Source organism: Nerophis lumbriciformis, linkage group LG16 (assembly GCF_033978685.3).
Source record: "Nerophis lumbriciformis linkage group LG16, RoL_Nlum_v2.1, whole genome shotgun sequence".
Lineage (NCBI taxonomy): Eukaryota > Metazoa > Chordata > Actinopteri > Syngnathiformes > Syngnathidae > Nerophis > Nerophis lumbriciformis.
The window spans coordinates 15348230-15361900 of record NC_084563.2 but is presented as its reverse complement, the minus strand read 5'-3'; the positions used below and the strand labels follow the sequence as shown (position 1 = coordinate 15361900).

The 13671-nt window shown below is 37.7% G+C and overlaps 1 protein-coding gene and 1 long non-coding RNA gene across 5 annotated transcripts in view; one reads left to right on the top strand and one right to left on the bottom strand.

Annotated features, from left to right (window-relative positions):
* pcdh19 (protocadherin 19) overlaps nt 1-13671 on the bottom strand; it is a 184119-nt gene that overhangs the window by 57823 nt on the left and 112625 nt on the right. The window lies entirely within an intron of this gene.
* Nucleotides 1-13671, top strand: part of LOC133617032 (uncharacterized) — a 125060-nt gene that overhangs the window by 9083 nt on the left and 102306 nt on the right. Inside the window, exon 2 of the long non-coding RNA XR_009816931.1 lies at nt 7343-7421. This is a non-coding gene — a long non-coding RNA (uncharacterized lncRNA). The remainder of the gene's footprint in view (nt 1-7342; nt 7422-13671) is intronic.

Genomic DNA, 13671 nt, shown 5'->3' with positions numbered 1-13671 from the left:
CACGTACGGGCAAGCGATCAAATGTTTGGAAGCCGCAGCTGCATGCGTACTCACGGTACCGCGTCTGCGTATCCAACTCAAAGTCCTCCTGGTAAGAGTCTCTGTTGTCCCAGTTCTCCACAGGCCAACGGTAAAGCTTGACTGTCATCTTCCAGGAATGTAAACAATGAAACACCGGCCGTGTTTGTGTTGCTTAAGTCGGCCGCAATACACCGCTTCCCACCTACAGCTTTCTTCTTTGCTGTCTCCATTGTTCATTGAACAAATTGCAAAAGATTCACCAACACAGATGTCCAGAATACTGTGGAATTTTGCGATGAAAACAGACGACTTAATAGCTGGCCACAATGCTGTCCCAAAATGTCCTCTACAATCCGTGACGTCACGCGCAGACGTCATCATACCGAGACGTTTTCAGCAGGAAAATTTAAAATTGCACTTTAGTAAGCTAACCCGGCCGTATTGGCATGTGTTGCAATGTTAAGATTGCATCATTGATATATAAACTATCAGACTGCGTGGTCGGTAGTAGTGGGTTTCAGTAGGCCTTTAAGGACCGATCGGTAAAAACGATCCTCTAAATGACAGGAACATTGCAACCGCAAAATCTCTACTTAAGAGTATGCTGTTTTTGGGAATCTTCTGCAAATTATTTGTGCGTGTCCTGCTTTGTTGCAGGTTTTCATTTTTTGTTTTTGTTGTGTCTTCCTAGCAGGCACAATACATTGAAACCATGTTGAGAACTCGTTGAATCCTCACGTTGAGCAATTCAAACATAACGTTGGAACAACATGCTTTTTGACGACATGTTAATCAATGTTGGCTTCTGACGTTGATTTGACTATTGACATTTGGTCATTTCCCAACCATTAGTGTGGATCCAACGTAGGGCTGGGCGATATATTGATATACGCGATATATCGCGGGTTTGTCTCTGTGCGATATAGAAAATGACTATATTGTGATATCGAGTATACGTTCTCACGCAGTTGCTTTTAACTGCGGGCATTACACTACAGGCTCTACTCGCACTTTCCTGTCTCTCTTTCTCACAGACAGCAAGCGCACCTTCTTACACACGTCACGTCATACGTCACATACGTATACGCCCTCGCGGAGCAGAGAGGTAGCAGCATGGCTAAAGTTAGCTGTGATGCTAGCGGTAATACGAGAGAAAGAAGGTGCCAATCTGGTAACAAATGAAGGAATAATTAATTCCCAAGAAAAACAGCAGGGGGGTCCATCGTCTGGCGGTGGTTTGGCTTCAAGTGGGAAGATGTCGAACAGACAACCGTAATTTGTCAAGTGTGGGGAAAAAGCGTTGCTATAAAAAGTAGCATTACTGCTGTAACAAACAGTTCAAGGTGTACCAAGTTACCGGAGTGTGTTAGGTAAGGAGGAGGAGTTTTGTCCCTCCAGAGTTGTTGCCGTAGGGCTGTGACGTAGGGTGTGTGTGGTTGTGGAAAGAGGTGTGTGATGTTGACATTAAAGAAGCGGTGGCTATCGAACCTGCTCTAATGTCTCCCGTTTATTATTTTATTAAATAAGTACACTGTATAGGCGAACCCAAGACACTCGGCTGCACTGCTAATATGTAGCATCATTTGAAAAGTCACCCGCTAGACAATGAAGAGTGCTTACTCCGCACGTCAACATCTCCGTTCGGTGCCACACGTCCACACCATCAAAATGCCGAGGCAAGCATTTCCAGATCAACACCGTATGAAAAAATTAGTGATTTTTTTTTTAGTTGTGATTTCCTTCTCTGCATGAACGTTTAAAAGTAGCGTATATTAATGCAGTATGAAGAAGAATGTTGTAATGTAGACACATAGAATCATCATACTGCTGTGATTATATGCATCGAGTGTTCATTCAAGGCTAAAGCAAAATATCGAGATATATATCGTGTATCGCGATATGGCCTTAAAATATCCATCCGTCCATCCATCCATCCATTTTTCTACCGCTTATTCCCTTCGGGGTGGCGGGGGGCGCTGGAGCCTATCTCAGCTACAATCGGGCGGAAGGCGGGGTATACCCTGGACAAGTCGCCACCTCATCGCAGGGCCAACACAGATAGACAACACTCACATTCACACACTAGGGCCAATTTAGTGTTGCCAATCAACTTATCCCCAGGTGCATGTCTTTGGAAGTGGGAGGAAGCCGGAGTACCCGGAGGGAACCCACGCAGTCACGGGGAGAACATGCAAACTCCACACAGAAAGATCCCAAGCCTGGGATTGAACCCAGGACTACTCAGGACCTTCGTATTGTGAGGCACATGCACTAACCATTCTTCCACCGTGCTGCCCCCTTAAAATATTGCGATATTAAAAAAAGGCAATATCGCCCAGCCCCAATCCAACGTTAGACACCAACGTTGTCTCAATTTACAAATGCAACTATTTTGCAACGTTGTTTTAAAGGACATGCACATATAATCAACGTTGTATCAATGTCTTCTGCCTGCCGGGCTTGTACTTCCGGTTATTAATACAAGTGGATCACACGTCTCTGTCACCCCTTCCTCTTCCCTCAGCGCTCCTCCTCGCACCTAGCCGCCCTGTTCGTCCCTGGCAGCCATTTTGCCTCGCCCCCATTGGATTGGGCGAATCAAAATGGCTGGTCCCTGTCTGGAGTTGGAATGCAAAAATATTGTCACCACATTTTGTTTGCGACGCTTGATTCCATTCCCTATTTTCTTCAAGAAAAATCACTTTTACCTGTCAGATTTGTTTTCCTCTCTCTATATAGATGTATTTTTTTATTTCCCTCGCTAAGACTGCTTACTAGACTGAGCTCATCTCTCCATTTCTGCCTCCTCCTGCTGCCCCCGTCTGCCTCCTCGCACTCTGACACCTGTCAGCGTTTTCGTTAGGAGATCACACAAGTGCAAACTAGAAATGTTCCCGTGTGGAATTTAGGGCGCGTTTGCGGCAGAAACGTGCCAGGATGTGCTTTTAAATATCGACATGGAAGAAGGGAAGTGCGTGACTGGCGCAAAGTTTAAGGCAGGGCGAGGACGGAATCAATTAGGAGCAGCGAGACCCAGCGGATGCTGCTGATGGAAGATGGGAATATGGAGGAATCCGAGGCCCCGCGGAGAGGATTCCATTCCTGGGCTCGGGCTTCAGGCACACATCCGCAGGGAGGCAGCGCATAGATGAGAGAGATCCTCCAGAGGTGGAAGATGTCAGAAATAAAAGAGGCCTGTTCTCTGCTCTGCTAATTGAACGGTCTCACTTTTCTCCTTGGTGTGTTAAAAAGCCACAAGGACTGATATTTTGTACTTTATTTTTTTTTGCGGTTCAAATTGAGTTGACGACAAAATCAAACTTTACTTTATTTCTCAAAACATGTACAAAACCCAAAACCAGGGAAGTTGGCACGTTGTGTAAATGGTAAATGAAAACAGAATACAATGATTTATATAGTCTATTCAATTGAATAGACTGTAAAGACAAGATACTTAACATTCAAACTGGAAAACTTAGTTATTTTTTGCAAATAGTAGCTCATTTGACGCCTGCAACATATTTCAAAAAAGCTGGCACAAGTGGCAAAAAAGACTGAGAAAGTTAAGTAATGCTCATCAAACACTTTTTTGGAACATCCCACAGGTGAACAGGCTAATTGGGAACAGGTGGGTGCCAACATTTGTTGCCATTCAAGCAATGTTATCATGGACGCCCCTGCTTATTTCAGCAAGACAATGCCAATCCACGTGTTACAACAGTGTGGCTTCAAAGTAAAAGAGTGCGTGTACTAGACTGGCCTGCCTGTAGTCCAGACCTGTCTCCCATTGAAAACTTGCGGCACAATATGAAGCCTAAAATATCACAACGGAGACCCCCGGACTGTTGAACAACTTAAGCTGTACATCAAGCGAGAATGCGAAATAATTCCACCTGAAAAGCTTCAAAAATTGATCTCCTCAGTTCCCAAATGTTTACTGAGTGTTGTTAAAAGGAAAGGCCATGTAAGACAGTGGTAAAAAAATGCCCCTGTGCCAACTTTTTTGCAATGTGTTGCCGCCATTAAATTCTAAGGTAATGATTATTTGCAAAAACAAAAAATTGTTTCTCAGTTTGAACATTAAAATATCTTGTTTTTGCAGTTTATTCAATTGAATATTTGCAAATCATTGTGATCTGTTTTTATTTACGACTTACACAACGTGCCAACTTCACTGGTTTTGGGTTTTGTATTTTTTAAATACATATTTAATCATATATAATCATTGATTAAATAAACCGACTGCACTGTAATATGCATACAGTATTTTGCGGACTATATAGCACAAACCGCACCCAGAAAATTTTAGGAGAAACATTTTTTTTCCCATATTAGCCGCACTATAAGCCGCATATATATACATTGTGAAATTAGTTATTTAAACACTGTAAATATTTATTTACAAGCCTTTGTTTCCAAAACAGTGTCTGTAACACTGCAGTAAAAGCAAAGCAGGAGTCATCGTCATCCAGCTTCCAGCTGTGGAAGCTAGCTCTCCAGTCAGCTAAACAGACTCCATAACTCCACGGTGACGTCTTGTTGAATTTACCGAGGAAATTGTGAAACTGAAACAATACAAAAAAAATGCCGTTGTAAGTTAATAATGCTAAGACGGACACTCAAAGTGTTAGTATATTGGGTAATGCTAACGACGCTAGCGTCATTACATTACGATAGCACTAAAAAATATGCATGGTAACACTCCTAAAGACATCACACATGGGACACTTTAGTAAGTAAGAATTGTTTCAGTTATATTGTAAAACTTGCAAACGTTGCTTGAAGTGATTAATGAAGAATCTGTACGAGTAGATACGCTATGCATGGCTAGAAGACAAACACGGCACTGCCCGTAAATGGAAGGACACCTGCAGGGAGCGAACTCGTCCATAAGATTGTGCCACAGCACAAACAGAAACACTTTTTGACTTGTATTTGCTTTTTTTTTTCTTTTTTTTTTTATTGTAATTTAAAAAATATATATAATTTAAACTCTTTCGATTATGGCTGCTGTTGTAGAAAAATCCATACATTTGCACCGTCTTATAAACCGCAGGGGTCAGAGTTTAAGAAAAAAGTAGCGGCTTGTAGTCCAGAATTTACAATAATTGTTTTATTAATATAATTTAAAGTATATACTGGGGCTGCGGCTTTCGATTATTTCAGTGATCAATTAATTTTAAAAAAACACACTTGTTGCCTCAAAGTGTATTTTAAGGGGAAATTGTTGAAATAAACAATCATTTCTATTTGATATACATGTTTTTACATGTTTAACTTGTGTGCATTTATAAAGCAAGGAAATGTTTACAAATCTCCACAATAGATTACAGCAGACGCCACCGCTCTCATGTGCGCTCTATTGTAGAAGATTTCATGCATTTTATTCGTTACACTGATTAATCGAAGCAACAGAATACACATTGAATCTCTTTTCTAGTCGATTTAACCGATTAATTGTTGCAGACCTATCATATTCCCCTAGAGGGGGTGGGGGGGTTACCTACATATGCGGTCCTCTCCAAGGTTTCTCATAGTCATTCACATCGACGTCCCACTGGGGTGAGTTTTTCCTTGCCCTTATGTGGGCATTGTACCGAGGATGTCGTTGTGGCTTGTGCAGCCCTTTGAGACACTTGTGATTTAGGGCTATATAAATAAACATTGATTGAATGATTGATTGATATACCAAATATTAATATTTAACTTCCTTATATTCTTTTTTACTATTCATATTTTTCTTAGCAGCAGTAGTAGTATTTTCTATTTTTGCATTATAGTATACATGTTGTATGGATTATAAATGATGTACTGCAATTATATCTAATTCTTATCATTTTAACTTAATTTATTCATCATACTATATTTCCATATTACACAGTAAATGATTAATCGAAGAAACAGAACATAGATTGAAGCTCTTTTCTTGTCGATTTGACAGATTAATCGTTGTAGCCCTATCATAAACCAAATATTTATATATTTAATGTCCTTGTTTTATTTTTGCTATTCCTGTTTTTTTAGCTGTAGTAGTATTTTCTATTCTTACAATATAGTATACATGTACAGTATGTATTACAAATGATGTACTGAAAAATGATATCTAATTCTTATAATTAATTTAATTTATTCATCATGCAATATTTCCATATTACACTCATCAAATGATTAATCGACGCAACAGAACATAAATTGAAGGTCTTTTCTAGTCGATTTGACCGATTAATCATTGCAGCCCTATCATAAACAAATGATTTATATATTTAACGTCCTTGTTTTATTTTTACTATTATTATTGTTTTTGTATTTTCTATTTTTGCATTATATCAATAAAATACATGTATTACAAATGATGTACTGAAATTATATGTAATTCTTATAATGATGCATTTTTGTCAGGTAGTTAACTGATCTTTACAATATTTATATTCCATCCATTTTCTACCGCTTATTCCCTTTGGGGTCGCGGGGGTCGCTGGAGCCTATCTCAGCTACAATCGGGCGGAAGGCGGGGTACACCCTGGACAAGTCGCCACCTCATCGCAGGGCCAACACAGATAGACAGACAACATTCACACACACATCCACACACTAGGGCCAATTTTAGTGTTGCCAATCAACTTATCCCCAGGTGCATGTCTTTGGAAGTGGGAGGAAGCCGGAGTACCCGGAGGGAACCCACGCAGTCACGGGGAGAACATGCAAACTCCACACAGAAAGATCCCGAGCCCGGGATTGAACCCAAGACTACTCAGGACCTTCGTATTGTGATATTGTGTCAGTTTATTTTTTTGCTATTTATTCATCATACAATATTTCATTATAGATTCTGTACTTGTCAATGTATTTTCCTTTTTCGTGTATCTATTATTTTATCACTCATAATTAACGTGGCTATTACACATCCCTGGTCTTTTCTTTTCCCTACTAGAATAGACACCATCAGTAATTGCTGTCGTGTTGAAGAAGCTCTGCTTCTGCCTCCTCCTTTTCAGACATAAAAATGTGTTCATGGTCACACTTAAAGGCTCGGCGCCCCTAAAGAAGCTCACGCGGTGGCTCAAGTCAAGCAAATCCCTCCAGTTTTACCTCCCATAATAAAGATAAAGAAGACTTTATTTAATACCTCCTTTAGAGTCGTATCATTTTTACATGTTAAAGATTACTTCAGAGATTTTCGAAGAGATTTTGTGTAATTTCTTCCTTAATCTAATCCGCCGAGAGGAAGGATATCTGAGGTCAGGTTTCACGGGGCCTAAGGCGGCAAACATTTGAACATACGTTTGCTCCTCTGTTCCTTACGGCCTTGTGTTTATTTCAGAGACTTTGGCCATTGGAATTGGACAGATGGACATACTGAGACGCCAAAGATGCAACCTCCAGCGTGCGGGTCCAGACCGGTAAGATACTATGTTTGTTCTTACACTCAAAATCACCGTGTTTTATTGTTTTAATAAGTTGCTTTATTTAGCTCATTGTAGCCGTTTTAATGCCTCGCAACTGTCAGTCCTTTTTGGTGCAACACGCGGTGGGCTTGTCGACAGATCGCATGTTTGCAACTTACTCAGGGACAATATTTTGGGCTGCCAACAATTATGGGTATAGAAACCAAAATATATTTTTTTGCAATTAGATTTTTTAAAACCCCAAATTGAAATTATTCTATGGGTTTATTAGTGCTAAACAACACAAGGTTGCACATTTGCGAACAGACTTACAATTCTGTCATTTCTGTGGCCGAGTTGACAACGAAGAAAATAACACGCATTTTAAAACCTTTTTTTTTCCTATTTATAATTGCTGCACAGTATATTTATGTACGAAGGACCATGGATGCCAATCAAAACATTTCACACGGAAAGTTTTTTGTCAATTCCATTTTCTTCTCCAAATTTTATTCAACATAACACATTGTAACAATTGATAATCCTGATTTATTTTTAATTATCTTGATGTATTTTGAGTACATTATTTTTAATCCCTGCAGCATGATGTGTATTATATTGTTTTTGTGGTGTAAGTGAATGCATCATGCAACAAAGAAACCAGAATGGTTTAGAAACTCTTTGTAAACCAGATGTATACCGGAAATTCTGGACTATAAGACAGTTTATTTCGTACGCTTTGAACCCTGCGGCTTATAAAACGGAGCGGCTAATTTATGGATTTTCTTCGCTAATCAAAACATGGTAGCACATGCTAGCTATTCACACGGAAAGTTTTTTGTCAATTCCATTTTCTTCTCCAAATGTTATTCAACATAACACATTGTAATAATTGATAATCCTGATTTATTTTTAATTATCTTGATGTATTTTGAGTACATTATTTTTAATCCTTGCAGCATGATGCATATTATATTGTATTAGTGGTGTGTGTGCATGCATTGTGCAACAAAGAACCAGAATGGTTTAGAAACTCTTTGTAAACCAGATGTTTACAGGAAATTCTGGACTATAAGACAGTTTTTTTCCTACGCTTTGAACCCTGCGGCTTATAAAACGGAGCGGCTAATTTATGGATTTTTCTTCGCTGACAGTAATTCCATCCATCCATCCATTTATACCGCTTGTCCCTTTTGGGGTTGCGGGGGGTGCTGGAGCCTATCTTAGCTGCATTCGGGCGGAAGGCGGGGTACACCCTGGACAAGTCGCCACCTCATCGCAGGGCCAACACAGATAGACAGACAACATTCACACTCACATTCACACACTTAGGCCAATTTAGTGTTGTCAATCAACCTATAGTTATTAAAAAAAAAAAAAAAAAAAAAAGCAAACACACTGACAGGGTGTTTGTGCTATGGCGCCATCTTTTGGACGAATTCGCTCACTGCAGGTGCTGCAAGGTCCTTCCATTTATCGGTAGTGCTGTTTTTTGTTTTTTTTCAACCGGAGTTCTGTTTAGTATTCCAACTGTCCATAGCGTTCCTACTTGTATGAATTCTTCATTGCTCCAAGAAAGTTTTACAATACAACTAAAACAATTCTTACTTACTAAACCAACCCGTGTGTGATGCCTTGAGGGTTTTCATGCAAATTTGTACGCGTTATCGTAATGTAATCAAGTTAGCGTTGTTAGCATTAGCTAATATGCTAACACGTTTACTAGTGTCTGTTATTACCTTACAATGCCATTCTTTTTGTATTGTTTGTTTCACAAATTCCTCAGTAAATTCACCAACGCATCACCGTGGAGTTATTGAGTCTGTTTAGCTGATTGGAGAGCTAGCTTCCGCAGCTAGTGGGTCCATGACGATGACTTCTGTTTTATTTTATCAGCCGTTTTACTGCTGTGTTACAGACACCGTTTGTCAACAATTAAGGTATGTAAACAAACATTTACAGAATATTTCTGTGTATATAACTCATTTCACAATGTATATATCTGCGGCTTATCGTCTGGTGAGGCTAATATATGGAAAAATATTGTTTAAAAATGTAGTGGGTGCTGCTTATATCCCGGTGCGCTCTATAGTCTGGAAAATACGGTATTTTTTTTCAAACCTTTTTGGGAACAAAATATGTACATATACAATATTGTGTCGGATTGCACCCCTTAGTCTTTTCAGGATGTATTCATGCTAAACAGAACCAACTAGCACATTTGCAGACATATTTATGATTATGCGATTTGTGGGGATGAATTGACAAAAAATAAACAGAATTGAACAATTATGTATCAATTTGATAATTTCACTATTTTATCTTTAGTAATAATTAAAAATTATTTAAAATGTTTGTTTACATTTTTGCTTAGAAACAAATGAAACAATTAATAAAACCAACTACCAAACTTTGGGAGTACAGTTTAGGAACTCTTCCTAAACCGTATGAACAGAAAATATACATGGAGTATTTTGTAGGATTTCAAACCTTTACTTTAGTTCCCTTTTCATTGAGAGTCTGAACATGGACATGGATCTAAGTGAAAAATGCAACAAAGGTTCGCAACAATAAATTGCTACAGTGTGAGGAAAAAGGGGGAACGTCCATTGTGATGGCGAGCAGGGGGGTTTAGTGAGCACAAAGGGATTCCTGCTGCATGTTTTACGGGCACGTCGGGGTCCTTGTGCGGGAGGTAACACTTGTTGGGCAAACAGCGCCTTTCCATGGTAAACATTTGCTCCTTCCTGCTCCCCTTTGTTGTTGGCTCTTATCAACACCGGAAAACAACAATAATAAAAAAGGACAAGCTGCTATTGGTGCCTTGAGCCAACATATCAATTTTAGAACTTAAACCGAGGTCTTGTTCCCAAACTCTGAAATGCTAGCGTTGTGCAGACATTGTCTCTGCTATTTGAACAGCAGGATTTTAACATACTAAAAACAGTAACTTGTAGGACAGATACAGTAATCCAATTAAGGGCAAATTTTGTTGAGGTGTGGTGAAAGAAGAAAAAAAAAAAATACTTTGGTGAATATTAGAGATGTCGGGGGTGTATATTGTAGTGTCCCAGAAGAGTTAGTGCTGCAAGGGATTCTGGGTATTTGTTCTGTTGTGTTTGTTGTGTTACGGTGCGAATGTTCTCCTGAAATGTGTTTGTCATTCTTGTTTGATGTGGGTTCACAGTGTGGCGCGTATTTGTAACAGTGTTAAAGTTGTTTATACAGCCACCCTCAGTGTGACCTGTATGGCTGTTGACCAAGTATGCTTTGCATTCCCTTGTGTGTGTGAAAAGCCGTAGATATTATGTGATTGGGCCGGCACGCAAAGGCAGTGCCTTTAAGGCACGCCCCCAATATTGTTGTCTGGGTGGAAATCGGGAGAAATTCGGGAGAATGGTTGCCCCAGGAGATTTTCGGGAGGGACACTGAAATTCGGGAGTCTCCCGGGAAAATCGTGAGGGTTGGCAAGTATGACTGGGAGACGTAACTGCTCTGTACTTCTCCCTACGTCCATGTACCACTACGTACAGCGGCGTTTTAAAAAGTCATACATTTTACTTTTTGAAACCGATACCGATAATTTCCGATATTACATTTTAAAGCATTTATCGGCCGATATTATCGGACATCTCTAGTGAATATCTTGATAAATGTGCAGATATTGTCGAAATGTAGGTCCACTGTTAGAGTAACTAAGTTACATGATGTAACCCTGTACCCTCCACAATAAATCACTTACAAAATCGCTTACAATAAAGAAAAAAGTACTTCCTCGTGGAAATAAGGCCGTTTCTGACCCGCCCATAGCTAGATGAGCCTGCGCCCGCATATGCCCTCCACTTGACATCGGACAAAAAAAGCAGGCTTTGCTACATGTCTTAAAATAGAAGTATGCAGCTCATTTATTTTTTCAGTGAATAGGCCAACCAAGCCTATGGTTTAATTACTTTGAATTATTTTTCCTTATCAAAACAACGTAGCACATGCTGGCGATTAAGGCAAGTATTTTTATAATTAAATACATCATAGTATATTGTATCATATTTAATTAAATAATGAAATTACATTCTATTTCGTATTTATTTCATTTTATTTCATGTTAATGCCTGATAAAAATCTGTTACACACGTTTTATTTAAATATATTTATTTTATATATATATATATATATTTTTTTTTACAATTTTATGATTTCTTATTTTGCTACACACTTTGCAACATCTGAAAAACGTCCCTCACTCATTTAGGTTTTTTTTTCAGTTCATATGCTAACCTAGTATGATGCTGCTGTTAAACTGTCATCCTCTGTTAACATTAGTTTTGATAGTATTTGTGTTCACTCTTTATTTTTGCGTTGTTTTATGTGACATATGGACTCTTTTACGCTACACAAGTGCAGATAAGTTGGTGTGTGTGTAAAAAGTGGATAAAGTACACAATGGCGCTTGTTGGCACTACAAACTCATTAGCATTGATGCTACAGACGCACACAAAATGGGGTGCTCCACTTTTAAGCAATCTCAATGCTAGATTTTAGCTAACACATTTCCACTACACTGTTGTGGGACCCTTTGAGCAAATAATGAAGTATGGGACCTTTTTAAAAGAAGGGACGAGCTTGGCGCTCGCTCCCATTGCAGTACATCATCACTAATTGCCTCCATTAACGAGACAACATCAGCAGATCATCTGCAATGACGGCGAATGAAGAGTCAGCACATTTATTTACCTTTCAGTGTTGATTAGCGCGTGCGATGCTGCTAGGGCGAGATGATCCAGAGAGGAAGCGAGGAAGTGGAGCCAAGTCGTTACAAAAGACGGGCGAGCGGCCAGAGGAGGCAGTGAAGTCCATTTGCATGGCTGTCATTAAGTGTGTAGTAATCTTATTATTCCTCACTTACAACAACACCTTTCGCCAAACTGCTCGCAGCTACAGCATCAGTTTAACAAAGGATTATTGTTTCTTCACAGAACACTTTTCTTCTGTCTTGCGCTGCAAAAATGATCTGTCAGTTTCGCTCCTGTACCGACAGTATTTATTCTCATTCCACCATGCCATTGTTTGTCATATATCCTGTACTTATTTTCTTTCATTACGTAACTACACAAAGAAATGACCAGACAATCAGTAATTGCAGACACATGGAAAAGGGATAGATTTGAACATATTCTGCTTCTTCCTACTCCATTTTGGACTTGTTGAATTTATACAGTGTCCTTAAAATGTTATGCATGTACAATTAATATTTTATTAAGTGCAAAGAATTACAGATTTTATAAAAACGATATAGCAGATGCTAGCAATTTACTACACATTTTTAAATTGTTTTGTCCTATAAATTATTTAATATATATTTAATTGAAAAATCAGGTTAATGATGGTATTTTCCATTGCATTTTAATACATAGTGTAATCCCAAAATATTTGATTGTAATATCTAAAAAAATATTCATTATATTTTTTTTAAATAATTTGTCATTTTATTTTATTAGATGACTTTTAACCCTTGAATAATATAATTTACACTATATATTTGATTTTAATACATTTAATTTAATTTATATATATTTTTATTTGTTTGATTTGATTTAATTTTACTACACTTTTTAATTATTGAAAAATGTTATTCCCATTCAAAGTAGAGTATTTTATTATGTATTGAATTTATAACAATTAGTTTTTATTTGTTTCATTAATTTATTTTTAATCCCCGAAAAATTTCCATCACACGCTATAAAATGTTTTTACTAAAATTAATTTCATTTATAATGATACAACTTTCTATATTAAAAATTGAATGTTTGATCCCTCAAATGTCCTTTGCACGCAATATATTGCATTTTAATAAATGTATTATTTATAATTGTATTTTACTACACAATTTTTACCTCCTGGAAATGTTATTTTCACTCAAAGTACAGTATTTTATTGTAATACTAAATTAATAATAATCGTTTCATTAATCAATTTGTTATCACTGATGAATTTCCTTCACACATTATATTTTTTGTTCAAATATATTTCATTTAATAAATTTTTTTAGGTTTTTATGACTTTATTGTCCAATGTTTAATCCTTGCAGTGTGCTTCGTGCACAATATTTTATTTTAATTCATTAAATATTTATAATTTTATTTTTACTACACAATTTTTAACCTCAAAGTGCAGCATTTTATTGTAATATATTTGAATTTATAATCACATTTTATTTATTTAATTAATCTATTTGAAATCCTGGATATTTGTTTTAATTTAAATATTT